Genomic DNA, 18,852 nt, shown 5'->3' with positions numbered 1-18,852 from the left:
GAGCTAGGAGCCCCATGCAGGACTCGATCCCAGGATCCTAGGGTCAAGACCCGAACCAGAGGCAGACACTCAATGGACTGAGCCACCCAAGAGCCTCAGTTAGGCACTCTTATCCTTCATCCTGTGTGAGTTGAGTTTGTGTCACTCACAATCAAGAGTTCCAGCAGATACAGTCTCTACTCTTTACCAACCCTAGGAAAAATAGAGCCACTTGGTCTATTACAGCCCTACTCTGAGGCACTGCTGGTCCCCTGAAGGCAGCTACCTGAATTGTCCTTTAGTGCTTAAAAGAAAAAGAGTATTCTAGAAAGAGGGGGCTGATAAGTCATAATTCATGAAGTACGAGTTATCACAAAGATATTAGCAGAGATCCACTCACTGAAGCCCTAAGTATTAGCAGGCAATTTGTAAGGGGACCAATTCTGATTAGGCAAAATCCATAGGTGTTAGAATACAGTTTCCAATGGTCACTTCTGAGATCTTTGCCTAATTTCTTAATCTTCTGAATCTGCATGTCCTTATAAGCAGTAAGTATTAAGAAAATCAAGATTTATTTTTTAAATAAAGCGTGATGTTTCAAGAGGGAAAAACACATTTTGTTGACCATACACCTTTCCTGATATGCAAGGCTAATGTTCATGGTAACGCTCTCCTCCTCAAAGTGTTTCTGAAAAAACCTATGATACTATAATACAAAATACTTAGCACACTGCTGGGCATAAAATAGATTCTCAGTAAAGAGGAGTTTTTATTAATAACTTGGGATGTTTTCAATAATGTGGAAGAGTAGATACTCCCAGGAGGATAGTCTGATAGGACACCCTGACCAACATGAGGAGGTATAAAGTCACTGAAGCCACTGAAAAAGTCAAGAACAGAGTGACTGCAGTTCACAGAAAGTAAGTAAGAAGGCTCTAGAGATGAATATGTTAGAATCCACCATTTTTCCTGGGGCCAGTACTGTCAAAGAATATTCTTTTAGATTCAGGGACAAGTCTGGATTAACCAACCATCCCAGTTTACCTAGACTGATGTATTTCCTGGAACTTGAGACTTTCAGTGCTAAAACTAATAAAGTCCTGGATAATTAGGAAGGAACTGGTCACCTTACCAGCTACCACATGGCTATGTTCCCTGAAAAGTGAAAGCTTCACAGCCTGGAAGGGGAACTATCTACCAAGAAGGGCATCTGAATGCTCCACTGTCACCACAGAAGACCAAAGGTTATCACCCTACCACACTCCAGGAGAACCAGTTCCCAGAGCGCCAGGCAGGAATTTTAGAGAGAATTGAGCTAACGACCATTAGTTCCTTTATTCCATCTAATCCCTAAATGATTAACAACAACAAAATAACCTAAAATCATTTTTAACAGTCTCCTATTTCAGTTATCAAGTGTTGAATTAAAATGGAATGCAAACGCTAAAATTTAACACACTGCTAAAAATGAACAAGTCTAAAATATTAATAGCAACTTTCAATGATTTATAATGCCCTCTTGGGCATATTTTATGATTTATTGATGTCATTTTAGCTGCTCCATGGGTGACAGAGTCACCTCACTGTGTGTGCTCTGGTGGCTTTCTAGACTGGTTATTCAGAAAACCACATTCTCAGACCTTTACTGCATGTGCCAGGCTACAGGTGACACAGAAAAAAGTAAAGATGTTCATTTTTCCCATAAATCAGAGAATTGTGGGGCTAAAAGGGCTTTAAAACTGGTTGCGTCTTGTTTTCTCAACTTCATGCGGGGTCATACTGGCACTATCTTCAATGAATATGAATTTCACAACCTCCCTTATTAATTTATAATGTCAGTCTTTGTTGACAAGAAATTCTACTTTACAGCTAACCCCATTACCCTTTCTGCATCAAGCGAAGCCCACTTTCTGGAGAAAAAAACTCATGATTTTGTTGAAAGTTCACTTCCCTTCTTTGGCCTAATAATCTTTTTTTTTTTTTTTTTCAAATCTTTCTGCCTGTCCCACAGATATTACCGCCCAGCCCTCCACTTTATGAATTACTTCTAGTCCCTCAATAGGTTTTCAAGCACTCTTTTTTGGTACCCAGTTTACTCTAATCAAAGTTGAATTTGTCTTTTACTTTTATCTTCCCTGACACTGTCCCCATCTCTCAGCTGCTTCTCCCTCTCCAGAGACTGAAAGATCCCATCCCGTCCCCTGGAATAGCTGGCCTTTGTTGTCATCGCCTCTCCAATGACACATGTCTAGACCACGTCTAAACAGTGATGACACAGGCCTATAATTGTGGGAAGTGTCCCATGTTTAATAATGACCATTCCCCCCTTCAAAACTCCAAACCCCTCAAAATAGGAATGTTGGGATATGGGGAGCTTTCTGAGAGCCCAAGAAATTAAATCACGTTGACAACTGCCTGTCTCCCAATTTGAAAGCATAATCCAGACTCAGTACTCTGTGTAGTATTAATAAACTAGAAAACAAACAAGCAAGCCAACAGAAAGAAACAATAACAACAAAAACCCAACCCTCAGAGTCTTTTACTCTGTGTTTATTTTTCTAGATCCAGCCCGTGATTTACTTTGTGAACTCTAGTTCATTGATGCTGACTCATGGTCACTGTATTTTTCTTCACCACAGACATAGTCACTTCTTATCTTATTTTGATGACATCTGTTTTTCCTCACTCTGTTACAACCTTATAATTATGTAGGCAGGACCCAATGATCCTAAAATACAGTATGTAATTGCTCAAGTTAAAATTCTGGCCAACAATTCACCGCAGGAACCAAAGGCTACATAGAGGCATGGTATATAAATTTGCCACATTTCTTCTTTATCTCAGACATTGAGAAGAGGTGATCACGTTTATGAAGGTGTAAGTACACCATGGCTACTTAATATGCACCTGTTTATTGAGTGACTGTATGTAATTAAGCACCTGTCTGGTTGTAGATGGGCAATGAGTACCCAGCCAGGCCTGGTTGTGAGTATCAAGCACAGTTGAAGGTCGGTAGCTTGAATGAGGTTGACTGGGATCTCTCCCCTGAGTAGTGGGAGGTGTCAGTTGGGACCCCTGGAAAGAGGCTCTGAGATGGTTAGGAGTACAAATGTTTACTGTACTGGTGAGTATCATTTGTGTAAACAAAAAGAGAGAGTGGGATTGGGTGTGGGAAGCTGTCACACTGGGACATCTACCTGACAAAATCTCTGCCAGCCCGATGAGGAGCTCTGAGCAAAGAGAGGTCTCAGAGGGACCAGCATTGGTGGAGGTGGCCAGGCCTGGGGGCCTGAGAAGGGTTTGGCCTGGGCCCCAAAGCTGAAGCGGACCTGAAGAAGTTAACAGCTCGAAATGTCAGCTAAGCCCAGTCCTTGACAGTGTGCAGCACATTCTTTCTTCATAGGGAGTCTGAGAGATGTATCTCTGTGTCTGCTGCATAGGCCAAGACAAAAAAAGTACAGGAGAGCCATGGATCCAAATTAAGTACATGGAGCCAAGAATTCTAAACTTGGTGAAACGGGTTCGAACCAAATGAAGGTCAGGATTTTAAAAGGTGGGAGCCCATCTTATAGCTCAGGAACAACCTAAGCATTAGGTCTGACACCAGCTGGAGTTTAAGACTTTCTTTTATGGGCAAGAAAAGCCACAGGCATGGATGGGTCATTCTGCCCAAAACTGTCAGGGCTGTGATGTAGAATTAAAACCACATAAAACATTCCATAGCTAACTCTGCTTTAAGTAGGGACATGACTTGAAAACTTTGGGGAACATATGCCATTTGTTCCACATTCTGTTGCTTCATAGGAAAAGCCAAATGGGCATAGATACCACAGTCACACACATGAATGAAGTCGGGTGTGGTGGCTGAGGAGACAGGTTCTGGAATGAGCTAAGCAGTCCAAGGACTTACTGCAGTGTTTGGCCTATAGGAACCGCATAAGAGATATTAATTGTTATTGCTTCTGTTATTGTAATTGTTGTTATTTTCATCTTGAATCATCTTGGGCAGGCACATCACTTGAGAACCTGAGGCTTCTAATCTATAAAATGGGAATCATGACTATCCAACTGCCTGAAGGCCAGATCATCTTTCAAAGTCCTTCTGAACTTGAGAGACGTCTATGACTCCATCATGATCACAGAAGGGTAATGGCTAGGACTTGACCAGCATTTCCTGTGTGTCAGATGTTATTCTTGGTACTTGATGTGTTTAATCTTATTTAATCACCCAACAATGCTATAAGATGGGTACTACTTTTAATGTCTATTTTATAGATGAATAAACTGAAGCATGGAGGGACCAAATAACTTGCTCAATAAAGGCAGAGTCAGAATTTGAACTTTGGTATTCTGATATGACAGTTCACACTCTTCTCCTTGCCACTGTTCTGTCCCGATAGCCAGGCCATCAAAGAGAGAGTTAAACGAAACTAAATTAACTCCAACACAATCAGAGTGATCAGATGCAGCATTTAACACATCATGGCTACCACAGGCAATATTCAGGCTGTGGGTTCTCAAACCTGCCTGCACATTAGAGTATTTTTAAAAGACTGGGGATTTTTTTTTAAAAATACAGACTTCTTAAGTCTCGTGCCCACAGACTCTGTCTCGGTAGTTTAGAAGTGGGGCTCAAATATCTTCTTCCCTCCCCTCAAGCTGTTAGAGACTAATCCGATGCAGTCAAGATTGAGGATGTGTGGGAACATGGGTTAACAAGCCACCACTCCTGCGTCTAGCATGTACAAAGTCAAACTTCTTTCCGAAGTAATTGGAAGGAACGAGGAGGCAAGGAAGACAGAGGGCAAGGGCAAGATAGACAGAGGGAAGGAGAGAGTTTGGTTGGTGATGGAGGAACAAGCAATTCTCCCTAAATCCCACAACACACATCCTTGTGTCTAAGTGGTTTCCTTGCTCGAGTTGTAGGATGGAATCATGTATCTCCCGAGCCACTATTATTTAGGGGGTTGTTTAATGGCACTTATGTAGGAAATATCTTGGAACCACTCAATGGAGGAATGAATCTATTTCACTGTACTTCCATGAGGGAAAAAACTCTTTCAGCCAAAAGAAGGTGAACAGAACCATCCACATCACACAGGACAACAGAGGGATGACTGCAGCACAGCTGGAAGAGAGAAGGTGGATGTGGGACAGTGCTCGGATGAGAAGGAGAGAATGGAGGGATGGGCACAGAACCCAGAGTTGCTCCCAGGTATGCAGGTAGAGAAGGAGATTCATATTTTCTAGAGTGCTCCACACTCAAGCAGATCTACAGAAACAACTGGTAAGGACTGGACCTGAAGCAAAATTAGCCATGACATACATAGAGCCAGAGAACAGTCTGAAAATAGCAATATGGACCCATCCTGTCACAGAAAGCCTGGTGCACTGAAGAACATGGACTGTGGTTGAGGAAAAGAGGAACCCAGAACAGATACCCTAACAGAAAATATTCCCTGAGCCATTTGTGCAGAGGAGGGAGAGAATTAGGTTAAATTCCACTTTAAAATAGCGGGAAGTTTGTTGTCTGTTTTGGTGCTAAACTTGATCATTAGTTTTAATTTGGGGTTTGGTTTCAATCAGTCTCAAAAACGTATTTTATTATCTTTGTAAAGCCCTTGGTTAAAAAGATTCTCAAAAATACCATACCTGGGAAAAATAAACCCAAACTGAACATTGTGATAGGGTTCTGCTGCTGTGCAGCTTTAGTAAACAAAGACACCTAGAAAACAATGCCTCGAGCTTTATTTTGCTGTGAGTGTAACACATTACACAGCATCCCTCAGAGGCAATGGAAAGATAACAAGTTAGCAAGCACTGTGAAAGGAATCACTCTTTCTGTAAATAGGGTATTTTGAATTGAAAAAGATGGCATAACGTACCAGACGACAACAGACATGTGAAGAACCCTGGGTTTGAATGAAGTGAAATCAATAGTTGAAATGAGGAAGCATGTAAGAACAAACGGATGATCATTTTTAAATAAAGCTCTAATTAACATTTATCCTTAAATAAAATATCGCAAATTTTACTTTCCTTGTTACTTCACAACCCAGAACTCTTCAGGGATGCACCAGCTAAAAGGGACTAACCACAGCAGTGAATAATTCATGTGGAATATAGAGCCATAGATAAAAAAAGAGAAGAGCAGTTGATTGGTTTTTTTCCCAAGAAATTGTTAATGTTGCATTACATTTTATTGAACCAACCTCAAAAAATAACAGAGCCTGAACATTATTATCCCTGTTATTACCTTTCCTTTCCAAGTGCCATATCTTGTTCTCTCTTGAGTTGATACATTCTGATTACTTTTGCTTACTTTAGAGATTTGCTTTTTCTAGTGAAAATGCTTGACTAGAACCTCTCATATTCTAATTTCTTCACGTTATAACCACTTGCTATCAAACTTAAATAATCTCCCTTATCTTATTGGAATCCATTTGTTCATTTCCAACCTACACCTTCCATTTAAATTATGGAAGTGTTCTTTAGTGCCCTTTCTCCCTGCCTACAAAGGACAAATGTGTCTTTCATTAGTCACAGTCATGGTGACACCCCCACGTCACCCAAGGAATCAGGACAGCTGGCATAATGTCTGCAAATACGGCTATAGAAGAATTGAGTGTGACCAGAAAGATTCTGAGGGTCCAGTTCACCTTGGATTAAGCCAGGGAACTGATTTCTAGGACCTTGAAAACAGCTGTGATGGAGCAGACAGTCCATTTAGTGAGAGTCACAGATGTGGGGCCTGGTTTGGGCTATTTGCCTCTTTTCATTTCCAGAAAAGCTTCAGCAGCCAATTCCACCCTGCGTTTCCTATCAGGCTTATCATTGTCTGTTGAAACTGTGTCATGCACCCCGGTGTATGACTCCAGCAATGCACCAAGTGTTTCTTTCATTTGGGTTTTTGTTTTATGGTTTGGGTTTTGTTTTTGAGGTTTTTACTTTTGTTTGTTTTTGAGGTCCATTTTTGTTTTGCTTTGTCTTTGGCTATTGTTCAGAGAACCTAAAGTCAGAGACCCTTATGTTCAGCCTTAAGCTCCTATGCTTTTCTTCCCTATATTTGATTTAAAAAACAAAACATTAAAAAACCAACATATTCTAAAAGACCAGTTTATGTCTTTATGTCTTTGTCAGTTGTGGAAACTGCTTTGGTTCAATAGGGAAAACGTGGGAAGGGCTTTAGGCAAGGAAAGTCATGTCAGGTCCAGTCCCTCCCCTTTGTGCTCCTTTTCTCCCTCACCTTTCATCATGAGGTGTTTAAAAATAAACAAACAAATATATATATATACATATACATACATACGAACAGCAAGCAAGCAAGCACTGGTCTCTTCATCCATTCAAGCTGCTATAGTAAAAATACTGTGGATAGGATGGTTTAAACATCAAATATTTATTTCTCTTAATTCCAGAGGCTGAGAAGTCCAAGATCAAGGTGTCTACGGAAGTGGTGTTTGGTGACAGCCCACTTCCTGCTTCATAGATGATCATTTTTTCACTGTATCCTCACATGGCAGCAGGGGCAAAAGTTCTCTGAGGTCTCTTTGATGAAGACACTAATTCCATTCATAACCATAACCTAATCACCTGCCAAATGCCTGCCTCCTAATACCATCACACTGGGAGTTAGAATTCCAACATAGGAATTGGGGGAGGGTTGGGGCCACAAACATTCTATCCATAACACAGAGATGCTAGTGTCTGATTTCATAGATTGTTTCTTGATTTGCAGCCAGCCTTGTCCCAGGAAGATTCCTTTTAGCAGGAAATCAGTTTATCTCTTGGATTCCGTGGCCCACCTCTATAAATACAGAAATTCCAGGATTCTAAATAGATTCAGGAGGGAATCCTGCTTGTTCCTATTTCACTATTTTCCAGCTCTGGAACTAGATGTACTCTCTTAAAGCCAGAGCAATTCATGACATTTTCTAAAGCTCACTGGCATAGAACAAGGAGGCACACCAAAGGCATACAGAGCTGTAACTGAGGCCTGGACAGCCTGGAATGGCTTCCTCTGCCTGATGCTGCTGTTTCTGCTGGTGCTTAAGTAGCCTCCCAAGTGCTGGGCTGAGGCTGGCCTCTGCCAGTATACCCCCCTACCTAGGTTACAGTGGTTTTTGTAGATTCCATGGAGGGAGAGTCCAATCTCCTAGTGCTCAGCTCAGCCAAGAAGCTCCATACCAACTTTCCTGGGCTTCCTACTTCAGCTCTTTAGATTTCACTCCCCAGCCTTTTCCCCATGTCAGGAGTCTTATCCCAGATGCTGGTGCCAGGAACTTAATGGACCCTGAAACACCAGACCTCTTACTTGTTACCCCCTAAAAGTAGAGCCTCTTTGTATTTTCAGGTCCCAGCCTGGGTTCAGATCCTACTACCAAATGAATGAAAGGGGAGGAAAAACTAACTCATTGCTATTATGGGGTCTCCAACCCCTACACCCTAAAGTCCGTCTAAGTACAAAGCAGTGATTTACTTTTACGTATAATGCTTTTTTGAAAAGATGAGTAGCAAGCCAAATGCGAGAATTTTGAAAGACTTCCTGGGATCCATTACACGTGTCCTAAAAATGCATTTAATTGTATTCATATATGCTAGTGATGAAAGTCTTTGCTTCTAATGGTAAGGAAATGAGGGGGACAAAGTCAGAAAACAGTTGTTTTTCATAAGACAACACACAGAACTGACTCTTTAAAATATGACCATTTGTAGATTTCAAAATATAAAAACAAAAAAAAGTAAGAATAAACACTACTGTGAGATCAAACAAAAAACTTTGCAGAGAAGAAGTAAATCACATACAAACTCAGAAAACGAAGGGCTTCAGAATTTTCAGCAACACTAGAAGCCAGAGGCAATGAAGAAATGTTTTCTGGTTTTTGAGGAAACTAGTTTCCAAATTAGAAATCTGCTCTCAATCAAACTCATATGTCTTGCTGTAGAACCAAGATACCTTTAGGCATACAAGGCACATTGGCCAGGTTAAGCTAATACAGCAGAAGTTACTCTAGACAGTTGCTACAGTTAAATATTTGTGTTTCCTCTGCCCCCAAATTCGAATGCTGAAATTCTCACCCCCAATGGATGGTATTAGAAGAGGGTGCATTTGGGGGTGCTGAGGTCATGAGGTGGTGAATGAGTCTCATGAATAAGACCAATGCCCTTCTAGAAGAGACCCAAGAAGGCTCTCCTGTCCCTTGCACCATCTGAGGCCACACGGAGAAGTCAGCAGGCTGCCAGCTGGAAGAGGATATGCACCAGAACCTGGCCATGCTGGTGCCCTGATCTTGGACTTCCAGCATCCAGAACTTCGAGAAATAAATGTGTGTAGCTTTAGGTTTGTGGTATTCTGTTATAGCAACCCAAACTAAGATACCAAATTGAGCCAAAAAGACTAGTTAGAAGATAGAGAGAGCTCACAGACTGGGAGAAAAGGGACAACCCTTCTAGGGCTGACACCCCAGCACAGTCCTGCCCACTGAGGGAGTCAGTGACTCAGAAAGAAGCCGCTAACTTGGGACACTGCTGTCCCAGGGGCCAGTTCCAACCTCCGCCTCTGTCATCATCAGGAGGCTGCAAAAGCAGGTGCCTCGGTCACACTCTGGACTCCAAAAGCCTGCTGGACTGCCTCACCCGGCTATGCACCTGCCATGTGGAAGCCTTGGCCTTGCCTCTCTCCCAGGTCATACAGCTCTGGATCCAGAGACTGATTCCAGCATAAATGCAGCTGACTGGTAGAATCAAAACCACATACCTGTAACCTAACAACTGGAAAATGACCTAAAAATGTTCTTTGTTAAGAACATAGAATTTAGAGGTACGTGGATGGCTCAGTCGGTTAAGCATCTGACTTCGGCTCAGGTCATGATCTCAGGGTCCTGCTCCCTGCTCAGCAGGGAGTCTGCTTCCCCCCTCTCCCTCCGCCTCTGTGCTCTTGAATAAATAAATAAAATCTTAAAAGAAAAGAATTTATAATGCAGGAAACTCTTAAAACAATGAGAGAGGGGTGTTCAAAAATGTGGGGCAGCCTGAATGGCAAATGACCACTGCACACACTTAAAAAACTCTGCCTCTTACAGACTCTTTGTTACAAAGCAACCAAAAGATACTACTGGTGTTTCAGCACCAAAGAAGGGAATGAATCCAGGAAGAGAGAGACATAAAGTCAGGAAACAGGAGATCTAACAGGAGGAAGCAGACAAAAGAAGTTCCTGAGACAACGATGAAGGCCAAGTCCAGGGTGAGCAGGAAGACTAAGTCTGTACAGAGGGATGGGAATGGAGAAGGGGAAGAATCTGCTAGATTACCTGATGCTTTCAACACATATCAAAGTATTCAGAGACTTATGAAAGGCACAGAGAACACTGAACAATTGGGGGTGAGGGCAGGGAGGGAGGGTGGGGCAGGTCAGCATTAACCCTAAGGAACTGAAAAGATATTTAAGAAAGGAAATGTGATCTTAGCATGCTACGTGTCTCAGGCATGAACAGGACTTGCACAGGCATGGTAGTATAAACACTCCTTACCGAGGTTGGAAGGAGCCCAGAACTCTGTCCCAAGGCTGGGGTAAGAAGGAGGAAGGTGCACTGAAAGGAGAACACAGTGGGGTACAAGCCCTGACTCTTCATCTTCTACTTTAGGAAGCCAAACATAGTACCTAACACTTAAAAACCAAGAAAGAGTAATATACACATGTTACTAAGAATGTGGAAATAAATACCACAAGAAAGCTTTTTTAAAAAAAATTTTAATTTTTTTTAAAGGAAGGTTTCTTTTTGGAGTTGAAAATTGTTGCCTTGAGGGCACAGAATATTGGGAATAGAAAAAGGTGAAGATTGCTCTTTTTCCATCACAAGCCTGACAGCATTATTTCACTTTTAAAGTCTTGTGTATATATATACATAGGTATGCACACACACTGATACACTCAAATATATTAATTAAATTTTTTTAATTAAACGTAGGAAAAAACAACTCTTGTGGTTCATTTGTAGCCTTCCTCTCTTAAGATTCATGTGTCTGCTGTCTCAGATTCTCTCCCCTTTCTGTGGCACACCTGCTCATTCTATAAACCATTCTCTCCTCCTGTCAAGATGACAAACTACATTAGCCACTGGCTCCTTCCTGAAATCAACCCTAAAGAAACCACAGAAGCCAGAGGGAAACTCAAATTTGAGGAACTAACAACAAAGAATAAAATAAAATAAAACACTATGAAAAGTCTCTGGGAAGCCTCCAAACTCAGGTGATGGAGAGGGGGCAGGGACGGGGCAGGGGGTTGGGGCAAGAATGGCTTCAGCCTGGGGGAAGGCAGCCAGAGAAGGACAACTCTTTGTTCTCCTCTTGCTTCTCCCCAACACGGACAAACACAGCATGTTGATCACCACGGAAACTGCAGCAAGAGCTGAGGCTGCAGAGGCCAGCAGGGTACAAGGAGGGCAGCCCAAAGGCCCTGCAGGAATAAAGGGGGATGAAGACCGGGAATGGATACTGACCCGCTCCTCTTGGGAATCCACCACTGAATACTCTCCCACCCTAAACCCCTAGGACAGGGACAGCAAATCTACGGAGACTGCTCTGCTTCCAGAGTCTAGAGGCTGTTCACCATTTAAATGGGAAATAAACACCAGAAAAGTTATTTCTGGATGGTGGTCAAATGGGAATAATCACCAGCTTTCCTATGGCCCCTAAGGCTCTCTTCCCAGGTTTTAACTCACCTACAGGTACATCAATTAGAGTCTGGACTGTAGCCACGTCCCAACCCATAACGATGTACAGTAACTGAGAGTCAAACAGAGGAAGGGTTCATGGGACCAAAACACACACACACACACACAAAACAAAACAAAACAAAACAAAACACAGAAATCCATGTAAGGACCACAACTGCTATATAAGAAAGACAGCAAACTCAACAGTAAAGACCATCTGAATCAGAATTATGAGAGGAGACAGACTGTGAAATTAATGATGATAAATATATTAAGAAGTTAAGGCTGATGTCAGCAATATGAAGTAAGACCAAGAAAACTGTTCTTAAAAAGGACTAAATTGAGTGTAAGGTATGAAATATGTAATAGCTGAAGTGAATAAAACAATGGTTAAGATATAAAGCAGGATGGATAAAGGTGATGCATACATTGGTGAGCTGAAAGATCAGATGGACACGGGCACCTGGGTGGCTCAGTAGCTTAAGTGTCTGACTCTTGATTTCAGCTCAGGTCATGATCTCAGGGTGGTAAGATCGAGCCCTGTATCAGGCTTCCCACTGGGCATGGAGCTTGCTTAAGATCGTCTCTCTTCCTCTCCCTCTGCCCCTACCCCAACACGCATGCACAGGCCTGTGTGTGTGCATGAGTGTGTGTGCTCTCTCTCTCTCTCTCTGAAACAAATAAATAAATCTTTTTTAAAAAAAAGAAAGAAAGAAAAAAGATAGATCAGATGGACAAGTGCTCCTAGAAGTCAGCAGAAAAGGGTAAAGAGAGGAAATCCCGAAGAAAGCTAGAAGATATGGACAGTGGGAGCAAGAGTGCTGACACCTGTGAGCAGTGGCTTTGTATCCACTTGGCTAGTCCAAATCCGGTTTCCCCAAACTCTATTTCCTGAGCATTTCCATTGACATGGGCCATAAGCCAGGTCCCTGTGAAGGATTTGAATGGTACTGTCACTAACCTGCTAGCTCACCTCCTTGGTGCAAAGCAGCCGTGGAGTTTCCTCCAACCTCTGCATGTTGCACAGATCCTCACTACAGTGTCACTGACCCCTGGCCCATGTGTGTGCTTGGCAATCGTGATGAAAGGCTCTGGTTTCTGTAAGAAACACATACAATCAAGGTTAGAGGCAACAAGAACTAATGCGAGTTTCCGTCTGGCCTCACAGGCTCCACTTGAGCTCCTGAGTCCCAGTATGTCTTGTTCACCCCCCCTTTACTTCCATCTTCTGTTCTCAACCTCCTGATCTGAAGTGTGACAGCTGCAGTTCTGGACACAAAGGCCACACTCTTGCAGACACTGTATGACCAGTGTTCACGCTTCATGAGGTTAAATCCCTGCAATACATGTATTCCCCTTTCCCATTCCTATCACACTGATGTTATCTCGGTTTTAGTTCTAGCTTGTTTTGGATACATTTGTAAAGTTGTTCTTTTTCTCACTTTGGTCCTTAATAAGAACATAAACTTGACCAAGAAATTGTATCCCCTTTACCATATTTCTTGAGTATTAAGTACTGCTTGCAATACCTGTTTACAGTATCATATCCTTCTCAGTCTTATTTAAAAAAATATATACACATCTATACTTATATTTATATTTAAGCCATCACATTGGAAAGACAATTTGGCTAACCATAAAACTCAAGGTTCAAATTTATTTTCCTTTAATATTTAGAATGTATTTTTCCATTTGTCATCTTGTGCCCACTGTTCAACCTGATTCTTGTTCTCGTTAATGATCTCTTCATTTTGTCTGGAAGTTTTTAAAATTCTTTCCTTGTCTTTGATAGTCTTGAGTTTTACTCTGATGATTCTTGGTTTGGGGTTTTCTTTATCTCTTTTTAACTTTTGCTCTCTTTCTGTATTTGGGTATAACCAAGTTCAATCGGAGAAACAGAACCATTATGACATGGGTGTGTTTGTGTGTGTAAAATAGCAATTATACACACACACACACACACACACACACACACACAAGTTCACTAAATTACTTGTCTAGTTAGGAGAAATATACAGATGTTGATAAGTTTAAGAAAATAAGAACAGGGATGCCTGGGTGGCTCAGTGGTTAACCATCTGCCTTTGGCTCATGCCATGATCTCAGGGTCCTGGGATTGAATCCCGCATCTGGCTCCCTGCTCAGTGGGGAGTCTGCTTCTCCCTCGCCCTCTGCCCCTCTCCCTGCTCATGCACATGTGCTCTCTCTCTCTCTCAAATAAATGAATAAAATCTTTAGAAAAAAAAAGAATAAGAACAAGTAAACATGAGCAAAGGTCTTAAAGACAGCCACACTTGAACAAAAACAAAATAGTTTTTTGAGCCAACAGAAGAAAAGAAAATGCAGTAAATCGAAAGTAAGAGACAGGTAGGAGAAGTAATTTCTAACACAAAAGCAATCACGATAAATGTAAATGCAGTTAACTCACAAGTAAAAATACAGGTGCTCTCCAATAGTATTAAGAAATAAAAACAGGGGCACCTGGGTGGCTAGGTGGGTTAAGTGTCAGGCTTTGGCTCAAGTCATGATCCCAGCATCCTGGGATCAAGCCCCACCTCTAATTCCCTGCTCGGCAGGGAGTATGCTTCTCCTTATCCCTCTGCCTCTCCCCCTGCTCATGCTCTCTCTCTCTATCAAAATAAATAAATAAAATCTTTAAAAAAAAAAAACAAAATCCAAAATACATTGTCTGTGAGAAACATTCATAAAACCCAAATACACACAAAGAAACATCAATGATAGTACCTGACAAAAAAGAAGTTGAGATAAAAGGTAAACAAAACAATAAAGTAAGAAGATATAACCATCACAAACCTAGATGGACCTAATAACAGGTTATGGTAACTGACAGCATACAGACAGAAACATATAAATAGTTGTAATTATTAATATGCAATTATCAGAAATGCATTAAGAAAACAAAAATTAAGTAGATTTTTATCTAATGCTATTAATTATACTGTTCAGATCTTTGATAGGTATGTTCTGATGGTATGCTGTGTATAATATATATCTTCTGATATATACATGCCATAATAGTTCATGCAACAAATAGCAAGCAAATATACATTTTTAGAAACATACACATATTAACATGAATGTATCATGTCTACAGGAAGTCTCAATAAACTCACCAGGAACAATGTCTTGTATTATATCTTCCAAACATAATGAAATAATATTAGAAATACATAACAGAATTTCTTTATATGTCTCATATTTTGAAAACACCATATTACTAGATAACTCATAATTTAAAAATTAAATTATAATCAAAATGAAGAAATATCTATGGGCACCTGGGTGGCTTAGTTGGTTAATTGTCCTGACTCTTGGTTTTGGCTCAGGTCATGATCTCAGGGTCATGAGACTGAGCCCCAAGTCAGTCTCTGCACTCAGCAAAAAGTCTGCTTAAGATTTTCTCTCTCTCTCTCTGTCCCTCTCCCATGAGCTCTCTCTCTCTCTCAAATAAATAAATCTTTAAAAAAAAATGAAGAGGAAATCTAGAATTAAATGAATATAAAAACACAAAATATATGGGGCATAATTAAAGAAATTTAGAAGAGCATATATATATTTAAATATGTTTATCAGGAAACAATAAAAGTTTAAAAGAAATATGCTCAGCATCCAACGCAAGAAGGGATTAAAAAAGAAGAACATCAAAAGAAACTCAAAGAAGAAAAAAGAATATTAGAGAGGATTTAATAAAAAAACAATATAATAATTTTTTTAAGTGGAGATTAATAAGACTAAAAGCTCTGTTTTTGAAAAGATAACCAAGATAAATCTCTGATAAGACTGGTAGGAGGGGTGCCTGGGTGGCTCAGTCAGTTAAGCAACTGCCTTCACCTCTGGCCATGATCTTGGAGTCCTGGGATCCAGCCCTGCATCAGGGTTTCTGCTCAGTGGGGAGTCTGCTTGTCCCTCTCCCCCTGCCCCTCCCCCTTGTTTGTGAGCTGTCTGTCTCCCAAGTATATAAATAAAATTCTTAGAGAAAAAAAAAAAAAAAAGACTGGGACACCTGGGAGGCTCAGTTGGTTAAGGGTCTGTCTTCGGCTCAGGTCATGATCCCAGGGACCTCGGATCGAGCTCCACATCAGGCTCCTTGCTCAACCAGGAGCCTGCTTATCACTCTGCCTGCTTCTCTCCCTCTTTCTCTCTGAAAAATAAATTTTAAAAATCTTTAAAAAAAATAAAAAATTTTAAAAAGACTGGTAGGAAAATAAAGAAGATAAAAAACTAAGTAAAACACAATCAAAAAGTGAAGAGGAGGAAATAATTATAGATTTTAGAGCAAGCATAGCTAAAAGGCACAAATTGCCAGAAAATACACGAAATGCCAAACTGGCACAAAAAGAAAAAGGTAATTTAAAATAGATTCAGAAGGATTAAAGAAATTGAACTGGTAGTTAAAACTCCATCCCAATGATCTCTAGACCTGGATGCTTTTTAAATGGACTCTATGAAACTTTTAAAAACACAATTCCCATGTTATATAAGTTGTTCCAAAAAATGCAAAAAGAAAAATTCTCAGTTCATTTTATGAAACTAATATAATCCAACCTCCCTTAAGGCTTCTGGAGCTTAAGCCATAATTCAGAAATTATTCCCCACTCCCAGGTTATAGAGAATTTATCCACGTCTTTCCTGGTACTTGTATGGTATCATTTTATTTTTACACTTATGTCTCTGATCCATTTGGAATTTATTCTGGCACATACTGTAAATAATGAATCCAATTTTCTCTATTCCCATATGGCTACATGCAGTGGTATGCTGGAGTTGGCTCATGCCAGCTCATAAGAGATGATTGTTAAATTTTCAGGAATTTTGTGAGCTGATTGCTAAACACAGCCATCATTACAAAATAGAGAAAATCTATTAAGTCTAATCAACAGAGAAAATCTAAATGGCTTTGGGTTTGGTGATGATTTTTTAGATATAACACCAAAGGCGTGCTCCATGAAAGAAATAATTGGTAAGCTGGACTTCATTAAAATTTAAAACTTCTGCTTTGCAAAAGACATTGTCAAGAGAATGAGAAGATGAATCACAGGCTGGGAGAAATTATTTGCAAAAGACACATCTAATAAAGGACTGTTATCCAAAATACACAAAGAACTCTTAAAACTCAACAGTAAGAAAATTAAAAACCTGATTTATAAGAGGGATAAAAGACCGAAATAGACACCTCACCAAAGAAGATATACAGTCAGTAAATGAACATATGAAAGGTTACTCTACATGATATATCACTCAAGAAATGCAAACTAAAATAGTGAGATGCCACTAATACCTATTGGAATAGTTAAAATCCACAAACTGACAACACAAAATGCTGGTGAGGATGTGGAGGAATAGGAGCTCACATTCGTTGGTGGTGGAATGCAAAATGGAATAGCTACTTTGGAAAACAGTTTGGTGGTTTCTTACAAAATTAAACATACTCTTCCTATGCAATCCAACAATGGCCCTTCTTGGTATTTATTCAAATGAGTTAAAAATTGATATAAAAACATACCCCCCCCATATTTGTAGTAGCTCTATTTGTAACTACCATAAGCAAGATGTCTTTTTTTTTTTTTAAGATTCTATTTATTTATTTATTTGACAGACAGAGATCACAAGTAGGCGGAGAGGCAGGGCAGTGTGGGGCGGGCGGGGGGAAGACGGAGAGAGCCCAATGTGGGACTGGATCCCAGGACTCTGGGATCATGACCTGAGCCAAAGGCAGAGGCTTTAACCCACTGAGCCACCCAGGTGCCCCCAAGATGTCTTTCAGTAGCCAAATGGGTAAACTGTGGTTAAATCAGTACTAAAAAGAAGTAAGCAATGAAGCCATGAAATGATCTGGAGGTATCTTAAACACATATTACTAAGTGGAAAAGGCCAATCTGAAAAGGCTACATATTGTATAATTCTAAGTATATGACATTCTGGGAAAGGCAAAGTAAGAGACAGTAAAGAAAATAAATAAATAAAAACAAAAACAAAAATAAACAGTGGTTGCTAGAGGTTATGAAGGAGGAAGAATGAATCAGGGGAGAGCACAGACGATTCTTAAGGCTGTGAAACTATTCCGTATGATGCTGTAATGGTAGATATATGTCATCATATATTTGTCAAAACACACAGAATGTACAACACCAAGAGTGAATCCTAATGTACACCTGCACTTTGTGTGGTTATGATGTGTCATTGCAGCTTCATCGATTGTAACAAATGTACCACTCTTGTGCAGGGTATTAACAGCGGAGGAGGCTGGTGCGGGGACAGGATTATAGACGGGAACTCTCTTCGCTTTCCCCTCAATTTTATTAAGAACCTAAAACTGCTCTAAAATATAAGGTCAATTTAAAATAAGAAAAGCAGGGGCACCAGGGTGACTCAGTTGGTTAAATGGCTGCCTTCCTACGGCTCAGGTCCTGATCTCAGGGCCCTGGGATCACCCTGCGTTGGGCTCCCCGCTCAACAGGGAGCCTGCTTCTCACTCTTCCTCTGCCACTCCTCCTGCTTGTGTGCTCACTGGCTCATACTCTCTCTCAAATAAATAAATAAAATATTTAAGAAATAAAATAAGGAAAGCAAAATGAGGTCGTACCTTACTTCTCTAATATGGGCAGATCCTAGAAAGCTGGGTCATACCAAGTGTTGGTGGAGAGGTAACAATATCATGCTGTGCCGGCAGGCATGTAGACAGGCGCACATTCTGTCATACAACCTGGCAAATCAATGGCACCATTTGGTCAGTCAAGTGTGTACACATCTAGAACCGCCTTCCTGAGTACCTATCACAGACACAGGCTCACACACATCCATAAGGGGACATATGGCTATACCTTTCAAAGTTGTCCATAGGAACAGAATATTGGAAGCTCTCCAGGGGCTCAGTCCCCAAGATGGGGGAGGGGAAGACATGCAAAGGTGAAATGTAATGGTTGGGCAGCTAGAAAGCCAGACTCCAAATACACATAGCAACAGGTATAATATTAAAAACACAATGGAAAAAAAGAAAGCTATAGAATGAAGTATAGAATACAGTACTACTAAAAGTCAATTTTTAGATGTATCACCAAAGAACACATACAAATAAAAAGATGAACATTAAATACATCGGAAGGGTTTCCTATGTGGTAGAAGGGGAACAGGAATAAAC

The 18,852-nt window shown here is 40.6% G+C and overlaps 1 protein-coding gene across 1 annotated transcript in view; it reads right to left on the bottom strand.

Moving 5' to 3' along the window:
- Positions 1–12,715, bottom strand: part of MEGF10 (multiple EGF like domains 10) — a 266,646-nt gene extending 253,931 nt beyond the window's left edge. The window contains exon 1 of the mRNA XM_032851957.1: positions 12,655–12,715. The gene's annotated coding sequence lies outside the window, so the exon portion shown is untranslated. The remainder of the gene's footprint in view (positions 1–12,654) is intronic.
- Positions 12,716–18,852: the final 6,137 nt, after the last annotated feature.

The sequence above is a fragment of the Lontra canadensis genome, unplaced genomic scaffold (assembly GCF_010015895.1).
Source record: "Lontra canadensis isolate GAN:19392208 unplaced genomic scaffold, GSC_riverotter_1.0 scaffold5, whole genome shotgun sequence".
NCBI classification, from domain to species: domain Eukaryota; kingdom Metazoa; phylum Chordata; class Mammalia; order Carnivora; family Mustelidae; genus Lontra; species Lontra canadensis.
This window is presented reverse-complemented; position numbering and strand designations above follow the sequence as displayed.